Source organism: Prionailurus viverrinus, chromosome E2 (genome assembly GCF_022837055.1).
Source record: "Prionailurus viverrinus isolate Anna chromosome E2, UM_Priviv_1.0, whole genome shotgun sequence".
NCBI classification, from domain to species: domain Eukaryota; kingdom Metazoa; phylum Chordata; class Mammalia; order Carnivora; family Felidae; genus Prionailurus; species Prionailurus viverrinus.
Window position 1 is genome coordinate 6,900,033 of NC_062575.1, and position 23,704 is coordinate 6,923,736.

At 46.0% G+C, this 23,704-nt stretch overlaps 1 long non-coding RNA gene across 1 annotated transcript in view; it reads right to left on the bottom strand.

Moving 5' to 3' along the window:
- LOC125153332 (uncharacterized) overlaps positions 1 to 23,386 on the bottom strand; it is a 93,022-nt gene extending 69,636 nt beyond the window's left edge. The window contains exon 1 of the long non-coding RNA XR_007147462.1: positions 23,335 to 23,386. This is a non-coding gene — a long non-coding RNA (uncharacterized LOC125153332). The remainder of the gene's footprint in view (positions 1 to 23,334) is intronic.
- Between the last annotated feature and the right edge of the window lie 318 nt (positions 23,387 to 23,704).

The following is a 23,704-nucleotide window of genomic DNA, read 5'->3' on the forward strand; positions in this document are numbered from 1 at the left end:
TATTTTAAATGCCCCCCAAACTTGTGTGGGAGTGCCAATCGGCCACATTTAATTGGCCAGACTGTGAGCCTCTGCAATGCAACACTCTTCAGAAAATTAAACATAGACATGATTGTTACTTTGCTCTGTTATTGTGGCTACAGAATGGCAAACCAATCTGTTGAAACTGAAAAATCCAGCCGCTCAGTTATCTGTCAGGCCTACACAACTAAACACCCCATAAGTAGATTTTTTTTTCCTACTTAGCTTAAGCATATTTTGATTGAATACAGTGCTTGCTTAGCACTGTGTACGGCCAACACTCAAGGTCCTTCTAACAGCCTGTCAGCTCCTTAGGAAGGGTTGCTCTTACAAATATATGCCATTCATTTATTCAATCACTCACTCACTCACTTGACCTGCAAACATTCATCACGTATCTGTTCTGTGCTGGAAACTGTTAGGTGCAGAAAATAAGGAAAAGTTCAGTAGCAATTAGTTACATAAACAACTCGTAAAAGGATAAGACAAGAATAGAAGTCAGGATCTGGCTCTAAAGCAACGCTTCTCAACTCGGGGCAATTCTGCCAGCCCCATCTGGGTACATTTGCCAATGTCCAGAGACATTTTTGGTAATTGTAACTGGAGGGGCAGGTGCTACTGGAATTTGGTGGGTAGAAGCAGGCACACTGCTAAGTATCTTATCATGCACACAATAGCCCTTACAACAAAGGATTTATCCAACCCAAAATGTTAATAATGCGGAGATTGAGAAGCCCCTCTCTAAGGCCATGTACTGGACTAATTTATCTGAAAGCAAATTTTCTGTCTAATCCATCATTGTATCATTTGCCTCAGCACAGGGCCAGCACGGGCAGGTGCTGCACAAATGCTGGATGTATGAATGGATGGATGGATGGGTGGGTGGATGGGTGGGTGGGTTAGATAAATATCCACCTGTAGATGGTATCAATAGATGATATAATGGGCACTGGGTTGTTTGGCCATTAAAAACTTAACAAACGGTTTAATTTTCTAACCTAGGGTTTGGGCGGCTCCAAGAAGAGAATCAATCTGGTAATTTTGACACAAATTTCATAGGACATGGTAGACCGTGCTTAGTGATGAATTTGGTGCTCCAGAAGACCCCACAGTTCTGACCGTAATGACTTTCCTAGTTCTTCCATTAACAGATAAGTTATGCTGGGCTGTTTCTTCAAACCTTCCTGGCTGAAATGAAGATAATCTGTCTTATTTCTTAACCACTGGAAACGAGAGTGAATTTGTCATATCCAATATTCTGTAGATTCATTTGGCCAATTATTCTACTTTGGGTCTGAACTCATCCCTAGTAATGTACAATCTGTTTTACATGTTAATTTTTAATGGTGTGATTTTGGCTTGTCCTTCAAATCAGTTGAGTAGAAACACTGATTTATTTTTATCCCTTTCATCAATGCCAGGGAACAAAATAAATTACTCCAGAACATGTTCTCTTGCTTTTGCTTCTCCCCTCTAAGAGATTATAGATAAATGTCCAAGGGTTGGTCTTCTTTTCAAGAGATTGGCTGTGTACCCCAGTCATGAATCAGGTAGTTGGTTAGTACCATGGAATGAGACATCCCAAGGCCAGCAGGACCCCGTCCCTGCCTTTGGTGGGCGGGGGAGGGTGGTACACAGGAAGGAGGGGCTTTGTGGTACAGGTGAGGTGCTGGTAGCTGCACCTCGTGTCCAGGATGGAAGCTCAGGTAGCATCCTGCAAATGTTGACATGCATATGTCCCCCACTAGGTTATATGATCTTTGGGACAGAGGCCAGGATTTTACTGGGGGTGGTTCTCCTACCCACCTTAAATGTGACCCCTCATTCAGAATCCTCCAAGGAGAATCACATATTGGAGCAAGTATGTGAAAACCCCTTCCTCTTAAATATTCAGAGGAAATGTGTAAGTTTTGCTAACACAGGTCTGGCCAGTTGGGTTCAGCCGTCTGACCGCCGGCCTGGATCCCTAAGACCATGTGCTGTACTGAAATAGTACAGTGTTTGGAAACCTATCAAACAACTGTCATCACAACTGCTCTGATGAGCCAGATAAGCCGGACAAAGTTAAAAGAGGTAGAAGGAAAGATCCCTTTGTTTTTTTTCAACAAACACCTACTATACCAGGCACAAAGCCAGGTACACACGACACCGAACATACACGTTCACTGATTTCAAGTCTTCCAGTCTACTGGAGATAGGTATGGGTTTGTTTTGATTCTGAACCCCTCTTCCCTTTCTATAATTCCTTAAAATGTGAAGAGAGATGAAGACCTCTTCGACTATTTTTTTTCCTTTCTTCTCATTTTGGCTCCTTTTACATTTCCTATCGCTTTAATCAAATTTCTGGTATCATCTTTGAAAAGGCACAAATAAAGCCTAGAGGCAGAAGGTGTCCAGTGTTGGTTCATGGGTCACTATCAAGCAAGGGCAGGATTCTATGAGATTCTCTCTTTTTTTTTTTTTTCTTATGTTCATTGCCTCATGTTACAAAGTGGCTGCAGTAACTCCAGGCATCTTCTCTACAGGACACAGGAAGAAAAGAGAGAGGTAAAAGCTGATGGTCTTTTCCAACTGAATCTGACTCAATAAGGAATAGAAAAACTTTCTTAAAAGCCCTAACAAACAGGTTTGGGCTTATATCTATTGTCCAGAACAGTGGCACACGGCTACCCGTAGCTAGAAGGTGGCATAAAGGAAAGGTTATGGATGGGGTCAGTCAGCCAAGCAAAAAAGTCTATTGAGCAGCATCTGGAGAATATCACTGAAGAAATGGATACTCATAAAGTCTTTATGAAATGTAGGTGCTATGGATTTATAAATGCTTAAAATCAGAAACTACAAATGAGTTGTCTTAAATTCTTTCTTTCCATAGATCATCAGAGTTAATCATTTAATCAACTCTATAGGATGAATTTAATCATTAGTATTATTTCATAGACATGGAAACTTGAGTACAAAGAGGTAAAGTGACTAATCCAAGGTCCTACAGTCAGGAAGGGCAGAGCCAGATCCTTATCCTAGATCTTTAAAAAAATCACTCACCTAGTTCTCTTTTATGACTCTGCTTTTGAGCACAAACATGTGTGATAAAATCCACTGAAGCATGAAGGATGTATACACACACCAAGCATTGTGATGAATGACAGTACACACATTTCCAGAGCAAGTATGCTTTAAACCAAGAATTCTGGGGGAGTTGAAAGACCAATTCATCCATTCACTCATTCAAGGATCCAAGAACCTACCAGACCCATCTCTGGGCTGAGGATATAGATGGGAAAGACACAGCTCCTTTTTGCATGTGACTCCTCATCCAGACATGCAAACAGACAAGTGGCCATGCAGAGTGTGATGTTCTGCAAGAGAGGGATGTACAAGGCACCACGTGAGTACTTTGAAGCTTCCTTCATCTTGGTCTTTCTGAAAGCAAAGCCTGGAGCAAGGATCAAAGAAAAGATTCTTTGGCAAGTGCAAGCTGAGAGGCAAGTGTGAGGACGAAAAACAAAGTGAGGAAAGGAAAATATGAAGCAATGCAGGCCTATGCCGGCTAGAGTTTCACCATGAGCCTCAAACAGCCATCAGAGGCTGTGCTCAGCTGAATAATGGCCCTCATCATAATCCCCAGAACCTGTGGATGTGATCTGACAGAGCAAAAGTGATTCCAAAACTATGATTAAGTTAATGATCTTGTGGTGGGCAGACTGCCATGGATTATCTAGATGGATCCAATGTAATCACAAGAGTCCCTATGAGAGGAGCAGGAGGGTATGGGCCAGAGAAGGACACACAGCAACAGAAGTGCAGAAAGAAAAGGGACATGGGGCCATGAGCCAAGGAATGCAGGCAGCCTCAAGAAGCTAACAAAGGAAAGGAATGGATTATTCTCAGAGCTTCCAGACGGAACGGAGACTTGCCAACAACTCATTTTATACTTATGACCTCCAGATCTGTATGGGAATACATCTGTGTTGCTTTAAGACACTACATTGGTGGCAATTTGCTACAGCAGCAATAGGAATCTGCTACACAGGTCTCTAAGCGGATGTGTTCACGTGGGACCCAAGAGTTTTCTAGAAGAATTTTACGGAAAGGAGTTCATGGAGTTCAGAAACACCTGTGTCCAGTTGCTTCCAAATGTTTCTCATTTTCTACTCATCAAAGTTTACCTTGGGGGTTGCCAATTCCCCACCCTTAGAGTTTTCACCTTCTGGCCCCTTCCAGCTGCTAGGAAGCCATATTCCATGGCCCACAGTAGACCATGCTCATCAATGAGCATGCAGTAGGCAGGGGATTGACTAAGATAAAGTAGCCCAGAGAATCTGGGAAGTACCAAGGTCATGTCGATTACTGAGGGTGACTAACTGCTTGGGGAGAAAACTCATCCAAATACTTATCCAGCTCCTTCTATAGACTGGTGTCATGTCTAGGGAGCAAGTTTTACCTCTGCCTGCCTAGCACCCAATCTCCAGTTCTCTGAGTAACTGTACCCTATTTCCCTGGCACTACACTTCCTAACCCCATCCATATCCCAAAGTGGGCTGACTCCCCCATTTATTCTGAAGGAGGCATGGCCCAGACATGGCCACTCAGAGCATAGATCTTCCTTACCACAGCAAATGGTTCTGGAATAGGCATGGCCCCATGCCTGCCCAGGCAGTTTACTGCATCTCATTGGCCACAGCACTTGATTCAGGGAAGTATCCATGGCCCATCAATTCAGTGGGCTTCAGTTCTGAAACATGTTAGAACCACTGGGAATACAGTGGTTTTACCCCACTGATTCTGGAACTGAGAGCATATCACCCTGGAACTTCCAAGGGCCACCATGTAGGCATGAAGCCAGCATGAAGTGGAGGAAAGCAGTCATCCTAGGACACATTTGGCCTTCTTGACCCAACCATGCCTGAAGTTGGACGGAGTTCATATGTATGTAATCCAATACATTTCCCTTTTTAACTTAAATCAGCTTGAAGAGGGTTGTCTTTTTTTTGGGGGGGGGGGGACAGAGAGAGACAGAGCATGAATGGGGGAAGGGCAGAGAGAGAGGGAGACACAGAATCGGAAACCGGCTCCAGGCTCTGAGCCATCAGCCCAGAGCCCGACGCGGGGCTCGAACTCACAGACCGCGAGATCGTGACCTGGCTGAAGTCGGACGCTTAACCGACTGCGCCACCCAGGCGCCCCGAGGGTTGTCTTTTGAAAGATTCTCAATACATTACTTCCTCAGGGACACATTTTTACTTGCTTCCAATAGGAAGCCCTCTTGTGAATTTAGATGCTTGCAGAGACTGGAGTAGTTAGGAAAGCCAGAGGCATGTCAGAAAGAGGCAGCAGCCCAGAACTTCTTGAGGACTTACAAGTCTTAAAGGAGAATCCCAGCTGTACCTTAACCCAGTATCTGCTGTGCCTATGCCCTAGGGTATGGAGTGCCCCACACACCAGGGCCCTGACCACTTCCCATCCTTGGGAAGTTGTTGTTTTTTCAGTCACACCCCATCTTACAGAACAGGAAAGTAGCATAAAATCCATTTATTGGGGTATAAACAACTCAGTTGCAGATGGGAGGGGTGTCTGACCTGTCTGTACTGTCCGGCCTCCTGTGCAATGATTCTAGTGATTAGACATGGCCAATTCCAGCCTCTGGGAAACAGGAAATTGCTGTAATTGTTAACAATAGGTCTGATCCAGGCTGAGCCCAACATACCCACAGTCCCAAGCATGAAGGCATCTTCCACCTCAGTGGCCTCGGTTCCAAAGCCAGGACACATGTCTCAAGAATGAAGAAAAGGCTATTTTCAAGGCAGTAATTACATAATATAGAGAATGTAACGAAAGGGAGACCCCCGAGCTCCATTACTTTGAAGGGTCTGTCAGTGTTTTCATTATGGTCCATTTTCTGCAGTGATTTATCTTCAGCTGTGAGGCTGGGCTGACAGCTGGGGCATAGCACCCACAGGCCCAGCCCAGGAGAAGCGTGTGGAGTTTAATTTAGTTGGAATTGTTTGGCCAGCTCCACTCTGAGGACTTGCAAACTATGCATTAAGTCCAAGTTTGGGTCCTCTGGCACTTTTGTGGCAACTCTTGTTTGGAGCATCCTTAGTAACTTGCCTGCAGACTGTGATTCTTGGCAGGCTCAACTAGCCAAGGCCAGAAACAAAAGCAGGGGAGTCATTTTTTTATAGTCTTCAAGGGGCTATCAGGGGTGTGTGTGTGTGTGTGTGTGTGTGTGTGCATGCGTGTTGGGGGGTAGATGTATAGTGAAATCCATGAATATAGTTTGTGCTTCTTTTCATGTAAAAACAAAAGTGTCATTTAAACTCAGATAATCCTTTCAAAGTTATTCCTATCGTCTCTTTTTATATGGTGCTCACATGACCCCTGTTTTCAGGGAAGGTAGTACATGGTCTGCAATGCCCCCAGCCTCAACATAGTCCCCAATTTGTCTCTTAGCACAGACAGTCTCAGAAACTGGGCCCTGGAATAGCAAAGTCAAGTCCTAGAAACTAAGGCCACAATGAACTCCAGGAAACAGCTTCAAGACTGGCCAATGCCCAGCCTGGAAACTGGTATTCAGTGTGTATCTGGATTCTAGCATGGAATCCAGAATCCAACCCAGAACCTATAAGTCTCTAGAGTCAGACAAGATAGGGGCAGATATGGAAAATCAGCCTGTAAAGGTCTTTTCTCCATACTTTTCTCCCTGGCCCCCCTGAGCACAAATATCTGAACAACCATGAACTTTCTACATAGATTGTCTTTTAGAAGCCACAAACCTGTCCACAAGCCCCTGCAGTTCTCAAGTCACTGTTTCTGCCCTCACCATCATTGCCACCAACAACAACATCGACCAGCATCAACTGTACCATCATCAACCTCACCAAGAATGGTATTAAGAACTCACGTCAAGCTAGACCCTGTACCACATGGTACACATGTGGGGTCTCAGTCAATCTCCACTACAAGCCTCTATGTAGGAGTTTTTATCCTCATTCTATAGTCAAGGAGATTGAGCCTTGAAGAGACAAGGTAACACACTCATGGCTACCAAGTTAAGAAGCCAGGACAGGCTGACCCAGTGCTTGGGTTCTGGATCAGTATGGAACACTTCCTGTCAACACAGCACAGGCTCCCCAGGAGACAGACTTGGTGACAGTGTTCGGCGGTCAGCATATATATTATGACCTTGGGAGTATCCTTGGGATCAACACCTGTGGAAGGGAGGATCCAGAAATAGGAGTGAGCAGAGAGGAAGCCAGCCATAGCCCTGGCTCAACCCACAAGGCAACAAGGCACTCTGGAGCTAGAAGAGTCTGCCTGTGACACTGTCCTGTCTTGAGCTAGGAAGGCGGGGCCCTTATAGCCTGTATGCATTTCCTTATGCATATGCATATGGGTCTTATGGGGCTAAACTGAAGGTGTTGGCACAGCTGCCTTTCTTCTGGAAGCACTAGGGGGAAATCTGTTTTCAGCTTCTAAAGATACCTGCATTCCTTAGCTTGTGGCCCTACCTCCATCTTCAAAAGGCATCCTTCCAACCTCTGCTCCTGATATCACATTACTTCTATCTCTCTGTTTCCATCATCCTATCTCCTTCTTGGACTCTGATGCTACTGTCTACCTCTTACAAGGGCCCTTGTGGTTGCATTTAGGGTCCATCTGGATCATCCAACTAAAGTCCTGTCATATCTGCAAAGTCACCTGTGCCATGTCAGGTAACAGATTCACAGATTCTGAATGTGGATGCTTTGTGGTGGGCACTACTCAGTTTGCCCCATGCCCCCTCAATCTCTCACTGCCTGTGGGTACCCCAGCTGAAGCAATCCTTGAAGGGCCATCTGCTGACCACCACAAGCCTTTTGCAAGGGAGACTCTGGTGGGGAGGCATCTCCACGTCCCATCACACATCCCCAGAGAATTCAGGTTCAACCCAGCCCAGATCAGCCCCCCACCTTTTTTTTTTGCTTTAAGACCTACATTTCCCCAGTTTTGAATCCCAGCTCCAAGCTCTCAGACTCCGTTACCAAGGTCTTGCTTTCATCTTCCTCTCCTGTGAATCATAATACTCTGCTTTTATATTTATGACCAACTGTTTAAAGTACCTCTTGAGCGTCTGACCACAGCTCAATTGTCCATTACTGCAATAATCATCTGTCTCTTTGTATTCAGAAAGCAACACAGATTAGGAAATGCGAAGACTGCTTTTGGCGTTGAGCAGTTGTGTTTTGGGGGGCGTTTCTCCCCTGCTGTAAATGTGTTACACAGAAGCATATTTCCATCCATCTGCAGCCCTGCCATATTGCAGGTAACTGTGAACAAAACAAGCAATAAAACTGCAAAGGGGCTGCTGCCTTTTTCTATACATCAACTCTTAGTTACCTGTACTAAGGGCACAGGCTCCGCTTCTTAAGTGCATTCCTTACCATGGAGAAGCACCTGCGACCTAGAGACCCATGGGAAAGCCAAGCAAGGACTTAAGAAACAGCTGGGAAGTGCCTTTTAAAAAGTCATAAACTAGACCATCTCCTCTGATCCTTACTTCTGAATGATCCACTTTCTAGGGTGCTTCTTGCATAATGAATACTAAACACTAACTTCCTCATTACGGTGGACGCTGAAGGGCTAACCCATCTCTCTATGTGACTCTGGAGGGCTGTCAGTAGACAGACCCCTACCTCTTCTACCTCAGTGGCGGATACTGATTGCCAGAGGCCTGACAGTCTAGAAGCTGTTGACAGAGCCAACAAAGCGCTCTCGCTCTCTCTCTCTCTCTCTCTCTCCCTCTCCCTCTCCCTCTCCCTCTCCCTCTTTCTCCCTTCCCATCTCTCCCTCCTTCTCATCTTCCTTCTCCTCCTCCTTCTCTCCCCCTTGAGTTGTTAAGATGCCAGGATATAAGTTTGGGATGTCTGGTGACCATGATACCTGCTCTGGAGATGGAAAGGAGTGGAACCCTGACACCTTCATGGAGCCCCTAGATCCAATCATGCCTGAAGGCAGCACCTAATCCTTTCCAGTTATATAAGCTAATATATGCTTCTTTAAACTTATGTTATTTTTAATGGATTTCTACCCATTTATTATTGAAAGTGATTTACTACCTTTTATACATCTCCCTCTACATGTTCCTTAGCAGCCTCAAACTCAACATGCTCCAAAATAAAATCAGCGTAGCTTGTTATTTCTACACCCACATCTCCTAACTTTGCTATTTTTTTTCCAAAATACTTTCATTTTTCTGCATCCCCTAGCCCCCAGGCCAATGTATATCCTTGAAACCCGTCTTTCCTTCAAGCCATTCCCTCTCAGTGCCTTCCTTTTGTTCTGGTCTAGATGACTCTCCCCCTGATGTGCACTAACCTCCCATATCTACCACTATTCCCTGAGGCCTCTTTCCAACTGTTGATTTCATCAGGCTCATCTCTTATGCAGAAGCTTTCGATGGTGCCATGGAAAAAGACAGGCCTCAAATGTCCTTGCTTGACATCCAAAGTGACGATGTAGCACCTATAAGCTTAGATTTTAGCACCGGATCAAGACTCAGGTCAGCTCTGCCACTCCTTAGCTGTGTGACTTTGATCAAGTTATTAAACCTCTAGGACCCTAGTTGCAAAATGGAGAGAATAGTACCCACTTCTTAGGGTTGTGTGAGGTTTAAGTGAGTTACTATATGTTAAATGCTAAGCACAAACACTGAGGCAGCAGCAACACTCAACAATTAATTTGATGACTATATTATGGAACACCTACTATGTGACAGTTACTGTTCTTGTGACTCAATACACACACACACACACACACACACACACATGCACGCACACACGCACACACACATGCATGCACAGAAACAAAGTTTGGGCTTCAGCTCCCATCTAATCTAATGCCTTCATTCCTTAATTCAACAAACCTAGGCTGGGGCTTCCTGCACAAGGCATAATGCTGGACACTGAGACAATGCAGTGAACAAAACCTGGTCCCTGACTTCAAGGAACTCTTGTCCAATCTGTTGTCTGTCCAGACAACAGATATATAAACAGACAATTTCTGTTCAATACCATCAGACTTCTAGAACAGCCCATAACTGGAGCTACTAAGAACCTGTTTCTAAAATTGCATGATATTATAAAAAGTAAGTTTTATTCTCTAGAAAGAGAAACAAGAAACCCTATAGACTAGAGTCGGAAGGGATAACAAAATTCCTCCTCTATTACGCAAGTCCCACGTTAGACAGTATCCTTCCAGCATCTTGCCCAGTGAGAGAAACTCAAAACCCAACCCCCAGGGGCTGATGCAAACTGTCACCATGGCAATGACTCCATTGGGAGAGAAGCAGAATCCACAAAACAACTTTCAGGAGAGCAGCTTGTCCTTAGAGTTCCCTGCTGTTCCCTTCACCAGAACCTGTTCCTCCAAGGTTCTGGGGCTTAGTGACACTCATTAGGGAAGTGCGATCAGGACCCTGGCAGGGCACTCCCAGCCACCCTCAGCAGAACCTCTCCTACTCTAAGCCAACATGGGCTGGGGATTTCCACAGAGGCTCTAGGAAGTGTGGCTCTGGGAGGGGGAGAAGGCAACTCCCAGGGAACTTCTAGAAGCATGAGGAGCAAGAGCACAACTCTAAAGCAAAGTTTCTTGACTTTGGCACATGACACTTGAAGGTATATAACTCTTTGCTGTGGGGGGCTATCTTGTGCACTGTAGGTTTTGAGCAGCATCCATGACCTTGACCCACTAGGCCATAGCACCCTCCCTCAGTTGTGACAGCCAGAGATGTGCCCAATCATCCCGGGGGGGGGGGGGGGCAGTGTACCCTGGCTGCTAAATTACCCCTGATTGATAACCACTAGTCTAGAGCCCCTGACTCCTGGAGGGGAAGGAATAGACTTAACTACAGAAAAGGCTCAGTACTGAGAGATCTGGGAGCAAAGGGTGTTCTAACAACACACCCAGCAGTGAGAGAAGAATAAAAACAGGTGTAGACCTCAGCTGTAGGTCAAAAGATCTTGGAAATACAGACTTCCCTGAATGGGTGGCATGTGCTCTCCAGTGATTCAGGGTGAATCTACGGACAGAGAGTAAATCTCATGCCTATAGAAACCAGGCTTGAAACGTCACCCACCCCATCTGACTCTAGAGGCAGTGTGTGGCTTTGAGCCAGCCATTTCCTCTCTTTAGGCTGCAGGACTTGTTCTTTGCCAAATGAGGGAGTTCGGCTGCTCCAGGGATGGAACACGGGTCTTACTCACTACTCCCCTCCTACTACCATGCCTGTAACAGACATCACTAGTCAATCACTGCACGCCTTGCTCTTGAGGCTAAGCAAAGCCTCTGAATCTGAATCCTCCTCCACACAGTGCTTCCTGAAGCTTCTGCAGCTCCGCTAGTTGTTGCTGCCATGTTATTATGTCAGCATCGTTTACTATTCCTAAGGAGTCAGTGACTTTCAAACCAAACCCCACTTCACCCAGAGCTTTTGTCTACTTTACATAATGGACTTCTCATCAAATGTATATGAACAAAGGAATCCCTCAGCTAACACAGCAAAATTTGCTAGGGCCATCATAACAGAGTACCACAAACTGAGTGGCTTAAACAACAGAAATGTATTGTCTCAGGCTGGAAGTCCAAGATCAAGGTATTGTCAGGGCCGGCTCCTTCTGAGGCTGGGTCCCCACAGTCTGCTCCAGGCCTCCCCCAGCTTCTGGAGGTTTGTTGGCATTCTTTGGCATTTCTTGGCTCATAGAAACATCACCCCAATCTTTACCTTTCCTTCACCTGGCATTCTCCCTGTGTTCAGCTTTTCTGTATCTAAGTTTCCCCTTTTTATAAGGACACCAGTCATGTTAGGTTAGGGCTCATAGGGTCAGGGGGCCCACCCTATGATCTCACTTTATCTGATTACCTCTGTAAAGACCCTGTCTCCAAACAAGGTCATACTGTGAGTTCTCAGGGGTTAGGATTTCAACATGTAAATTTAGAGGCAGACACAATCTTAACTCGTAACACTCTATCCTCTGCTTCCCCAAATTCATATCCTTGTCACATGCAAAATACATTCACCCTATCCCAGTATTCCCCAAATTCTTAATTCATTCCAGCATCAGCTCTATGTCCAAGACCTCATCTAAATCTCATCTGAATCAGGTATGGGTGAAACTTGGGGTATGATTCATCCTGAAGCAAAATTCTTCTCCATCTGTAAAGCTGTGAAACCAGATAAGGAGTTATTTTAAGCTTCTAAAACACAATGGTGGGACAGACATAAGATAGACAGTGTCCTGGGTAGGCTCAAATTTTTTCCCTGGAGTCTGGATATCCTGGCATCTGCCTTTATCAAGGCCTTCCTGTGAGTGGTTTCCTAATGCGACCACACCCCTGCTTGGTGTTCCCTCAAACACCACTCTTCCAGGAAATCCAGGTTCATAGGTCTGTTTCCCACAGGCCAGCTTAGAGGTCAATGATTCCTAATGCACTGATGACATTAGAAACCTTGACAATCAAACACATGGGCCATGATGAAGCTCAGAACATCATCTTGACATGCTAGTAACTGGCCTCTCACTCCTTGCTTGCTCTGAGATTTCTGTCTAGGAAAAAGTAGCAAAAGAAACAAATTCTGAGTGTTTTCTCTTCCTTGTTGGCTCTATGAGGATCCAATATATGATGCACATTCCCTTTCTATATGAAGTAGCATGGAGATGTTCCTATGAGTTCCTGTGTCCATGCTGGTCTCCCCATAAATCCAATGGCCCCATAATTCATTGTCTTGGGGGCACAGTGTGAGGACAAAAGTCCTTGAAGATCAATGACTTTCAATGATCAGAGACTCAAGAGCCTTTTGCTCCAGTTGTATAATGCACTTAGGATTTTAATCAACCTTAACGTGTGGATTTTATACATTATTCAAGACCTCCACAGGCCCCACATAGATCCTCGTGTTGACAAACACCCCATTAGAAGCCTGGGTTGTCTCGGCACAGGGCAGGAACCCTGTTGGTATGCACAGCAGCAACTCCCAGAAGGACTGAAGTCAACACTTCCTTGTGCTCCAGCCAGAACTTTAGAAATTGGACATTTTCTATCCTAAGAAAAATTCCCCCAGTTGATCCTGTGCTTTGGCATTAACATCAGTCTCAATGTTAAGTGTTTTTTTGGCAATCATGAAGGACGCCTATGAGGAAACAGCTGTGGGCAGGTGTGAGAAAATGCGCTGGGGGGCCCATTGTTCCCATTGTTCTGTGGGACAGGAGCCCAGTGAGACTGGGATTGAGTCAAGCACTGATTTCTGCCTGAGACAGTGGCATCCCAAAGAGCTCTAACTGACAGCTGGCTCTCAGCCTTCCTGAGCTCTTTCAGGCCTCCAAGCTGCAGGGTGCATCTACCATCAGAGATCCGAGAGGATAGCACAGCCTATCATGTCCACCAGGGACCGACTCAGCAAGGCAGAGGGCCTAGAATTAGGAGTCGAGGCTCTGGCAGACCCAGGGCGTTCTAATTTTATCCATGAGCATCAGTATTATGCTGGACAAATCATTTCACTTCCCCCAGCTTCATTTTCTGCATATGTAAAATAAAGGCAGTGGTTGTATGTAACTCCTGCCTTTGGTTTGGGGATCAAATGCGATCACGTGACCAAGGCACTCTGCCTGTGCTGTGGTGTATAGGATATGCTCAATTAGACCTTCCAAGTTTTAGGGAAATTTAGGGGTTAGAAATCTTAGGGAATCATCTCTGTGCATGCCCCTAGTCTATAGCAATAATGACAGCAACTTCAATAGTTTTATTACAACAACGTTCAGCAAGCACAGAAATGCATTTCTCAGAAATAGTGATAACCCTAATGGTAACAATAATTACAGGAAACAGCTAACAGCCATTGATCCAGATTCTATATTAAGCATTTTATAAGCCTTAGCTCACTTAATACTCACAACTACACAATACATACTTACAGATGAATAAACTGAGGCTCGGAGAGGTGAGAGAACACGCACAAAGTAACAAAGTCAGACCTGGATTTGAATCCAGGCCCATCTGGCACCAGCACCCATGCACCATATTGTGTAAGAGATGGGCAGCACATTATTTAACTTCTCTTCACCTTAGCTTTAACTGGAGGTGATAACTCTTAGTTCAGAGGTGATTGTATAGATCAAATTGGTATTGTATTTAAGGAAGATGCTTTGGGCACACAGATATCTATCTGGCTAGGAAGTTGTGCTTGCCAAACTCACCACCACAACCCTTCTGTGTATCCAATGGAAACACTGACCCTGCAGCCAAGAAATTCATGGCAGCTGTTAGGAGTAGTCCACACTTGCTTGACAAGCAAGGAGGTGTTGGTCTCGAGCAATCTGGGTTTTGGGACCAACCCAGAAAGATAGTGAAGCAGGTACAACAGCTACCCAAAGGTATTCAGGTCCTAACCTCCTGTGATCATGTTATCTTACATGGCAAAGGGGACTGTGAAGATAAGATTAAACTAAGCATCTTAAAATAGGGAGATTATCTGGGATTATTTGGATGAACCCAGTGTCATTACAAGATCGTTATAAGAGAGTCAGAGTCAGAGAAAATGAGACAATAGAAGCTGAAGTCAGACAGAGAGATGAAGATTTGAAGATGCTGGCTTTGAAGATGGAGAAAGGGGCTGTGAGCCAAGGAATGCAGGTCACTTTTAGAAGCTGAAAAGGAAACAGATTTTACCTTAGAATCTCCAGAAGGAACACGGTCCTGCTGACCCATTTTAGACCTCTGACTTCCGGAACAGTAAGAGGGTAAATTTGTGTTTTTCTAAGCCACCAAGTCTGTGGTAATTTGTTACAGCAGCCATAGGAAACTAATACATTCTGTATCTCCCACAGAGATGAACAAACTTCAAACAAAGCCCCAACCAACACAGGGAGAGAGTAGGACAAATCCTCTTCTACATGGTGCCATTGTGAAAAATCATTGTACAGCTGGGCTTTAACACAGATTCTGTTTTGTTCAAATCTTGTTGTTAAATATTCAGAAGGAAAAGAGACATGGCCCCATACAGAAAAGAATGTCAGCATTTTGCATTTGCAGAAATCCAGACTGTAAAACAGAATGATATGAAATCTCTTTGTAAAATCTGAAGTGATAGACACACATACTGAATTATTGTTATCAATATGAATTTTAAAAATGCAGAAGCAAGTTCCCAAAGTGGCACTCTGCAGGCTGTTCTACCACCCACCCATCTTTGTGAGTGGAAAGAGCAAGGGAAAGCTGGCAGCCAGGGCAGGGAGGAGACCCAGCCTTTCCGAGAACTGGCAATAGTTGGGATTGTCTTGAAACCGGTCACATCGGACGATGAAGCGTGAATCACTGAACAAATGTGCAAGAGAGAAAAACCGCAAAATAAGCCTAGAGACAGAATGCTAATAGTCAGGCAAATAAGGGGAGACAAGAATTTGAATATTCATGAGCCTCTAATCAGGAGCTTTGGATGAATACGGAAATGGTCCCAATGGGTGATAATGTGCTCCGCAGGAAGGAGAATCCTGCCTGAGGAAGTGCAAAGCAGAGTGTGGACCAGACCTGTCCCACCGCCTGGGACTCCCAGGACATTGACCCAAGCCTCCACATCCTGGTCCCACCATCAGTTGTCTTTCTTCACCTGTCACTCACTCTGCGCTGCACTTGGTCTTTTCTTGCTGTAGAAGATTTCTACTTTTAGAGCTGGAAAGGGGTAGCTGGGGAGAATGCTAATATGTTGGAACATCTTCCAAGTTCCAGGCCTGAGCTACATATGCTCTATCCATATCTCACATCCCTCTCACAACCACTCTTTCATGGGGATATAAATGTCCCATTTTATAGGTGAGGAAACTGAGGCTCAGGGAAATATCCTATTGCTGATGTCAACAGTAGAGCTTAGCTTTGAATAGCTTATCTGTATCATAGCAGAGCCTCATTTGTTGCTTTCCATCACCCAGGGTCCTAGACTTGTGTCCTCCTGAAATGTATGTAAGTACCTGGCTGTATTTAGATGACAACAGAGGAGTGGTGGAAGGCTGGGGAACAGGACTTAGCTACACAAAGAAGGCTTGGAGAAGAACTGAGATGAAGAAAGCCAGCTGCCTGGACACAGGGCAACCCCACACGAAGTTTCTTGAGAATCAACTGGTGTGCCCAGAGGGGTGAGGACAGGGGCCTCAGGCAATGTGACGAGGGTCGGAGGTCAGTATGGGCCGGGTGCAGTGGTGCTCCTCACACATGCATACAGGCACATTGCACATATGTGTGGACTGAGCCCCTGACACCAAGATCAGCAGTGAACAAAACCAACATGAGAATTGAGAAAGTGCTGTGAAGCAAATGAACAAGGACTCCAAGAATGGTGAGGGAGGAAGAGCCCAACTAAATGGTCAGAAAAAGCTTTTAAGAGGTGGTGACATCTGAGCTGACAACTAAAAGACGAGCCAGCCTTATAAGAATGGATGGAAAAAAATGCTTCTAGCAAAAATACAGGGTGAAACAGGTGACACTGACAGTGGTCAACGCTCAGGCTCCCCATGGGCAGTGGTGGGCATTGAGGCCACAGCAAGACATGAGCCAACACCTAAGGGGATGAGCAGGAGCTCAGCAAGATCCCAGCTAACAGGCTGGGGGGTTGAGGTAAGAATATGCTCCTGATGGGGGAGGAAGAGCTGGACCACTTCTTCGCTGAAGAGATGATCTGAAACCCAGGGGTACTGCTATCAAGTACCTATCACGCAGGGGCGCCTGGGTGGCTCAGTCGGTTGAGTGTCCAACTTTGCTCAGGTCATGATGTCATCGTTCATGAGTTGAAGCCCCGAGTTGGGCTCTGTGCTGACAGCCCAGAGCCTGAAGCCTGCTTCAGATTCTGTGTCTCCCTCTCTCTCTGCCCCTCCCCGACTCATGCTTTATCTCTCTCTCAAAAACAAACAAACTTTTTAAAAAGTATCTACCATTCAGCTGCCTTGCATGCTCTATACACATTATTGCATTTATTTCTCATAATCTTTCTCTGAGGCAGATGTTATTATTTTGGGCTCATTCTCTATTATTATTTTTATTACTACAAATTAAGTGGTTTAACACAAAACATATTGCTTACTTCACAGTTTCTGTGGGTCAGGAGCTGGACATGTTTTAACTGGGTCCTCCACTCAGGGTCCCACAAAACTGAAAAGAAGATGTCGGCTAGGCTGCGTTCTCATCTGATGGCTTGACTGGGGAAAGATTGCTTCCAAGCTCCCTCAGGTTATGAGCAGAATTCATTTCCCTGTGGATGTACAACTGATTCCCTGATGTCTTGCTGGCTATTGGCTGTGGATCACTCCTGACAACTAGAGGTAGCTGTCAGATCCTTGCCATGAGACCCCCTCCATTGACCCTCTCACATTTCAGCCACTCTGGCTTCAGGAAAGGTCCAGTCGCATTTAAGAACTTGCCCAATTAATTCAGGCCCACCTAGATAATCTCCTTCTGGATTAACTCAAAGTCATAAGCCATCATCATGTTTAGTGATTCTGCCCTCACTCAAGGAGAGGTGATTATACTAGGCATGCACAATGGGATTGTGGAGAAAGACAGGTAGTGAGGGCAGTCATCATGAGGCATCATAGAATATATACTGATAATATTAACAGCCATCATTCTTCCAGCACCTTCTACATGCCAGGCACTGTTCAAGTGACTTGATACACAACTGATCACCCTTACTATGGTTATGCTATAAAAAGTGTCTATTTTAAAGATGATGAGACAAAAGTCAGAGAGGTTAAGAATAACTTGGCAAAGGCACATGATGTTGGTGAGGGGAAATCAGGTATGAACCCAAATCTGTGCCACTTCATAGGCTTGCCTGCTCCTAGTGGCCCCTGTGGCATAGGAGGGTGGCCTCTTTGCCACCAAGATCTTGTCGTCTCCAAATAGCTAAGGCCCAGAACTCCCCAGAGGAATCCCCTCTCACTTCCTGTGGGCCTTGAAGGGAGAGCCCAGAACTACCCTGGAAGAGCTGCTTGGAGTACCAGGAAGTATCTGCTGTACTTGGCCTTGCAGACATCACAGATCCTGGCCACGGTAGCACACCCAGTGGATCCCCAGTCAGGGAGAAGCAGGCACTGGGGTCCAGGCCATCTCTACCAGGACCAGAGCGTGCCACATGTCCAGAGTGCATACAGCAGCATCGGGAAGCCTCCTCCAGCCTATGAGGGACACTAGTGACATGGGCACCTACCCACAGCTCTGTGGAGCCGACGCTGCACTTTCCAGACTAACTGTCGCATGGCCCGGCCCCCTCGCCTCCCCCCTGCAGCAGAGCCTGAGCAGATGGTTCAGAGTCACTCCAGTGGAAATTAATGGAGTCAGACTGTCCACACACTTCTTTTCAACCATAGAGAAATATTTTCCATGAGTCAAACACCAGATGTATTTTGTTTATGGGGTAATTTAGCACTTGCGAGGGGTAAGACATTAAAACTAGAGAAGAGCTGTTCGTGCTTGTGTTTCAGGCAGCGCCCAAGCACACTCCAGCCACCTGCAGTAAAACTTGGGGACATCCTGTCCGAAATGGAGCCTGGACCTTGGAACTCAACCCTTCAGTACTTCCCAGAGAGAAGACATATCACTTCGGCAAGCCACCCCATGTCTGTCTCCTGGGGTTCGGTTTGTGACCACACTGGCTGAATTGGCCAGAGCCCTAGAGGTGGGGAAGGGTGACGAAAAAAGAGCAGCACCACTAAGGGACTGAAAAGGTTCTTGGGGGGGGGCGGGGGGGGGCAGGTCAAGAAGAGCCAGAAATAAACTAAATTGTAAATAGGCCTTCCCTGGGACCACCATTTTTTTTTAACAGTCACAAAATGCTCTTAATCAGCATTTATCAAAGTATAGCCCGAGGAAAGCAATATCAGCATCAAAGGGGAATCTGTTAGAAATGCAGATTCCTGGGCCTTTCCCCAGACCAACTGAATAAAACCTCTAGGAGTGGGGCCCAGCCAGCAATGTGTGATTTAACACACCCTCCAGGGTAGTCTGATGCTCCATGGAGTTTGAGAACCACTGCTCCAAATACCAGAGGTATGTTTTCACTTTACATCTAGCTGGGAAGTTTTACATAAATTAATGAATACCTCTGTGACTCCGTTTTCTCATCTGTAAAATGGAATCACTGCGGTAGTCATTGTGCGCTACCTAACGGATGGTAGAAAATAAAGGAAGGAATTCATTGAAAGTGTTCAGAACTAGAACCTGTAGAGTATACCTCATCAGCAAACAGCTGTGGCCATCAGTATGCTTATCTGTATTGGCCTTCGAAATCCACTGTGAATCACAGCTGCTAACGTTAACAGCCAGCATACTTTGTACACTTTTAACATGACAGGTACTGTTCACATGACTTGATGTAAATGTAAAATTGTCACAATGAGTGTAAAAAGTCATTTTTGTGGTATTCATTACCTTCACTCATTCATTCATTCATTAATCCAACAAACATGAACTAAGCCCCCTAATGTTCCAGGCACTGCTGTGGGACGGGTCCACAGGCAACAAAGCAGACAAATGAATCAGAGACCTCATTCAAATCATATGTGCTCACAACACATTTAACCCAAGTCCCCATTTAAGGTCTCCTCAAGTCTGGTTTCTCCTGGGACCCCTGGGCTCGACTTGGCCCCTGCCCAGGCGGCCACTCTCTGCTTAGCCCCTGCCTCTGCTTCCTGCCTCCTCCAAACCCCCACTTACACCACACAGCCTCTGCAGCCTTCACCCTCAGAATACCAGGACTGCCTCCCTCGGCCCTGAGTCCCCTTCCTGAGAAGTTCTGTGTGATCCCCGGGAGTAGCCGGACTATTCTTTTACTATATAAACAACAGTTTTAGCCTTGTCCATGCCCTAAGAGTGGCCAGTGCGTGGCAGATTCAATTACGTACTGTGTATTCAGGGTAAGGAGATGTTACATTGAAAATTAAGACCACAAATTACGCATGCAAGTGGGAAAACTTCAAACTCCCAGCCTCATTTGCTCTCGGGGTGACGTGGTCCCAAGGCCTGGTATCTGGAATGCCCAAGCGCCTGCATAGACTTGTATTTATCCGTTTCTTCAGGTACATTGCCTATTAACACGTGTAACCAAAGGGTTTGGGGTATATCAGACCCAGGCCACTGGAACCTGCAGGTTGAGGTGCTAATCTTGTCTCCAGACACTCACTCGTGTACAGTGTAGAATGAGGTTTTGAAAACCACAACCCACAGGCCAAATACAGCCCAAAGACTTTGTTGTTTTAAATTTTTTTTTTTCAACGTTTATTTATTTTTAGGACAGAGAGAGACAGAGCATGAACGGGGGAGGGGCAGAGAGAGAGGGAGACACAGAATCGGAAACAGGCTCCAGGCTCTGAGCCATCAGCCCAGAGCCTGACGCGGGGCTCGAACTCACGGACCGCAAGATCATGACCTGGCTGAAGTCGGACGCTTAACCGACTGCGCCACCCAGGCACCCCAAGACTTCGTTGTTTTAAATAAAATTGTATTGGGACGCAGCCATACCCATTTATTTACATGTTGTCTCTGGCTGTTTTTGCACTTCAGTAGCAAAGTTGAGAAGTTCTGGGAGAGACCGTCCGGCCCACAATGCCTAAAATAATTACTATCTGTCCCCTTTAAAAGCAAGTTTGCCAACTCCTGCTCTAAAAGCAAGGTATATACAGCCTGCCTTGAAAGAAATCCAGTTCATCCTTTCTAACTGAACTGGTGAATTAAGTTATAAGAAAGCCATCACTCATCCCACATCCTACCTCCTTTAGTCTATTTGGGCTAGGACTCAGCAAAAGTGTTTCAACAAATTATACAGACACAATTATAGCCAATTAATGTACTGGTTTAATTATCAGTTAATAGCTAAGGCACTTAATAAAAGCATAACACAACCTCGCTCAATATTAAAGAAATGCACATCAAAACAACAACGAGATTCCATTTGTCACCTGTTTGATTAATGGATATCACCAAGTTTGTTCAGACACAGAGGTGACTGTGGGGCGGTAACAGTGAGCGTCTTCCCACTCTGCAGGTTCAACATCTGTGGCAGGCACTTTGCAAATCTGAGACAGCTATAAATACACCTACCTTTCAATGAGGATTCCTCTTCCAGGATTTCATCCTACACGTGTATTCTCAAATGTGTTCAATGCCATTTGTCTAAATATGTTCAATGCAAAATAGCAAAAACTGAGGTGATCCGACAATAAAGAGTAAATAAATCGGTATGTCCATATTGCGGAACATGAAAGAACCATGAAAAAAGAATAAACTAGACCTAATTCGCCTAATGAGATGAAGAAAGAATGAGCTACACGTAATGGAGTTGAGGTAGAATAGTCTCAAGAGAATTATTTGAGAGGCACAAAAGGGCACAGGCTGTGTGTGTGTGTGTGTGTGTGTGTGTGTGTGTGTGTTATAGTAAGCACCCATTGTTATTAATGAAGGATATGTAGACACACACAAACACACAAATACGTGCAAATGAGTAGAGAAATTTGAAAATTTTAAAACGAGGAAACGGCCACAATCATGGTTGCCCCAGAAGAGGAACCCAAGAGTCTGAACTAGAAGAGTCACTCTGTTTTGACTTTGTACCCTCTTTTTCTGCTTGTTTTTTTTTTAACACACGCATACTTTGTTAGTCTAATTTTAAAACATGTTTTTATAAAACAGAAATGTCACTCTATGTGTGACAGTGGTGCTTTCCAGGACACCAGGGTCCTGGTGGGGAGAGGGGCATTGCTGTTAGTGTGAAAGACATTCCCCAAAACTCAAAAAGGTAATGACAGTGCCCCAGAGCACTACAGCAAGCTGCCACGGACTTCCTAACTTGCAAACTCTCAGGCAACTCTGTACAACAAACCAGTGTTATTAAAAGAGAAGAAAAATCAATAATCCATCATGGAGAGGGCTTTGGAGTCAGATGAGAAGGCTCTAGATTCTGTCATCCCCCCAGGAGCTGTGAGACCCCCCCTCCCCAGAAGTGTAGTAAATATCAAAGCCCTCTGAGCCTCTGTTTCCTCACCAGTGACAGTGGGGATCATAATGCCCCCCCATTCACGGTGGGGGGGACAACAATGTCCCTGCTCATGGTGGGGGAAATCACAATGCCCCCCATCACGGTGCACGGATCACAATTCCGCCCCTTATGGTGGGGGAGACAACAATGCCCTCACTCATGGAGGGGGGGATCACAATGCCCCCGCTCACAGTGGGCAGGATCACAATGCCGCCCCTCATGGTGGAGGGGACAACAATGCCCCCACTCATGATGCGGGGGATCATGACGCCACCCCTCACGGTGGTGGGGGGGACAACAATGCCCACTCTCACGGGGGGGGGACAACAATGCCCCCGCTTGCAGTAGAGGGATCACGATGCCCCCACTGACAAGGGGCTTGGGAAGGGCCAGCACTTACACAGCGCACGCCCTGGGCCTGACTGTGCTAAGCACGTCACAGGCCCTACTGCATTTAGTTAACGGCCAAACCACTGTCCTCATTCTTCAGATAAAGAAACTGAGGTTTAGGGAGCCAAAGTCACATAGTTATTAAGTAGCAGTCAGGGTACAAACCCAGGTCTGTCTGCCTGGACCTGCAACAGTTATTAGATTTTGCCTTTCGATGAAATGAGGTAAGCCGAGATCATTCACCCGAAGTTGCCTCTTAGATAGCAGCTACTCAACACACGCCATTCATGCCAAGTCCCGCAGACCCTCAGGTGCCAGGTTAAGTGTCCAACTGGCAGTACCCAGCCCAGCTTCCATGCAGCCCCCTGCACTGCCCCCTGCTGGGCTGGTAACAGCGGCTCAGGCCCTCCGCAGCCCAGCTGAGCATCCTCTGCTGGGGAACCCCAGGCACCCTCAGTGGGGACCTGGAGGGCCTTCCTGACCTAATGGTTGTTCGTAGCTTTTCTTCTAGCGAGCAGAGGCCTCAGCTTCCGCAACCATGTGCAGCTTAGGAAGTGCTTCCCCTGGGATCCACCAGAACCAGACATAGCTCTACACCCTGTCTCCCTCTGTAGCTCTATCTCTGTCCACCTCTGTCCGTTTGTGTCTCTCTGTGTGTGTCTCTCTGCCCATTTCTCTCTCTCTCTCTCTCGTGTGTGTGTGTGTGTGTGTGTGTGTGTGTGTGTGTCTGTCTGTCTGTCTTCATCTCACTCACACACACACCAGAATCAGAAAAGAGAGCTCAGTCACCTCAGTGATCCATACTATCCTCTCCCCTCAGTCTGAGAAGTTCAAGGCTGCCCTAGCCTACACGAAAGGTGCCAGATTCTGCTCACAGATAAGGGTCTCGGAGTCCTTTCTCACGCCAGGGTCCCCTTTGTCTTCTCCCCTCAGACATCCAAGTGCTCACATTGCCCTGAGTCACAGCTGCTTTTCTGTAAAGCAGGGAGAATAACACCTATGTCATAGTGAAGCTGGGAGGAGAAAGAGGGCATGAGCCAAGACAGAAACGAGCAAGGGGTAGCTCCTGGCATTGACTAAACTGCACAAATCCTGAGGGTAGGGGTACAACATCTGCCTCGTCCCTGACGCATCAATTGTGCCTAACGGAGATCACAGTGGAAAACACATGTTCAGTAGAAATGTACTGAGCCCAGGAAAAAAAGGAGCTCAAATACATACTAAGCACTTGCCATTAGTTAGGCA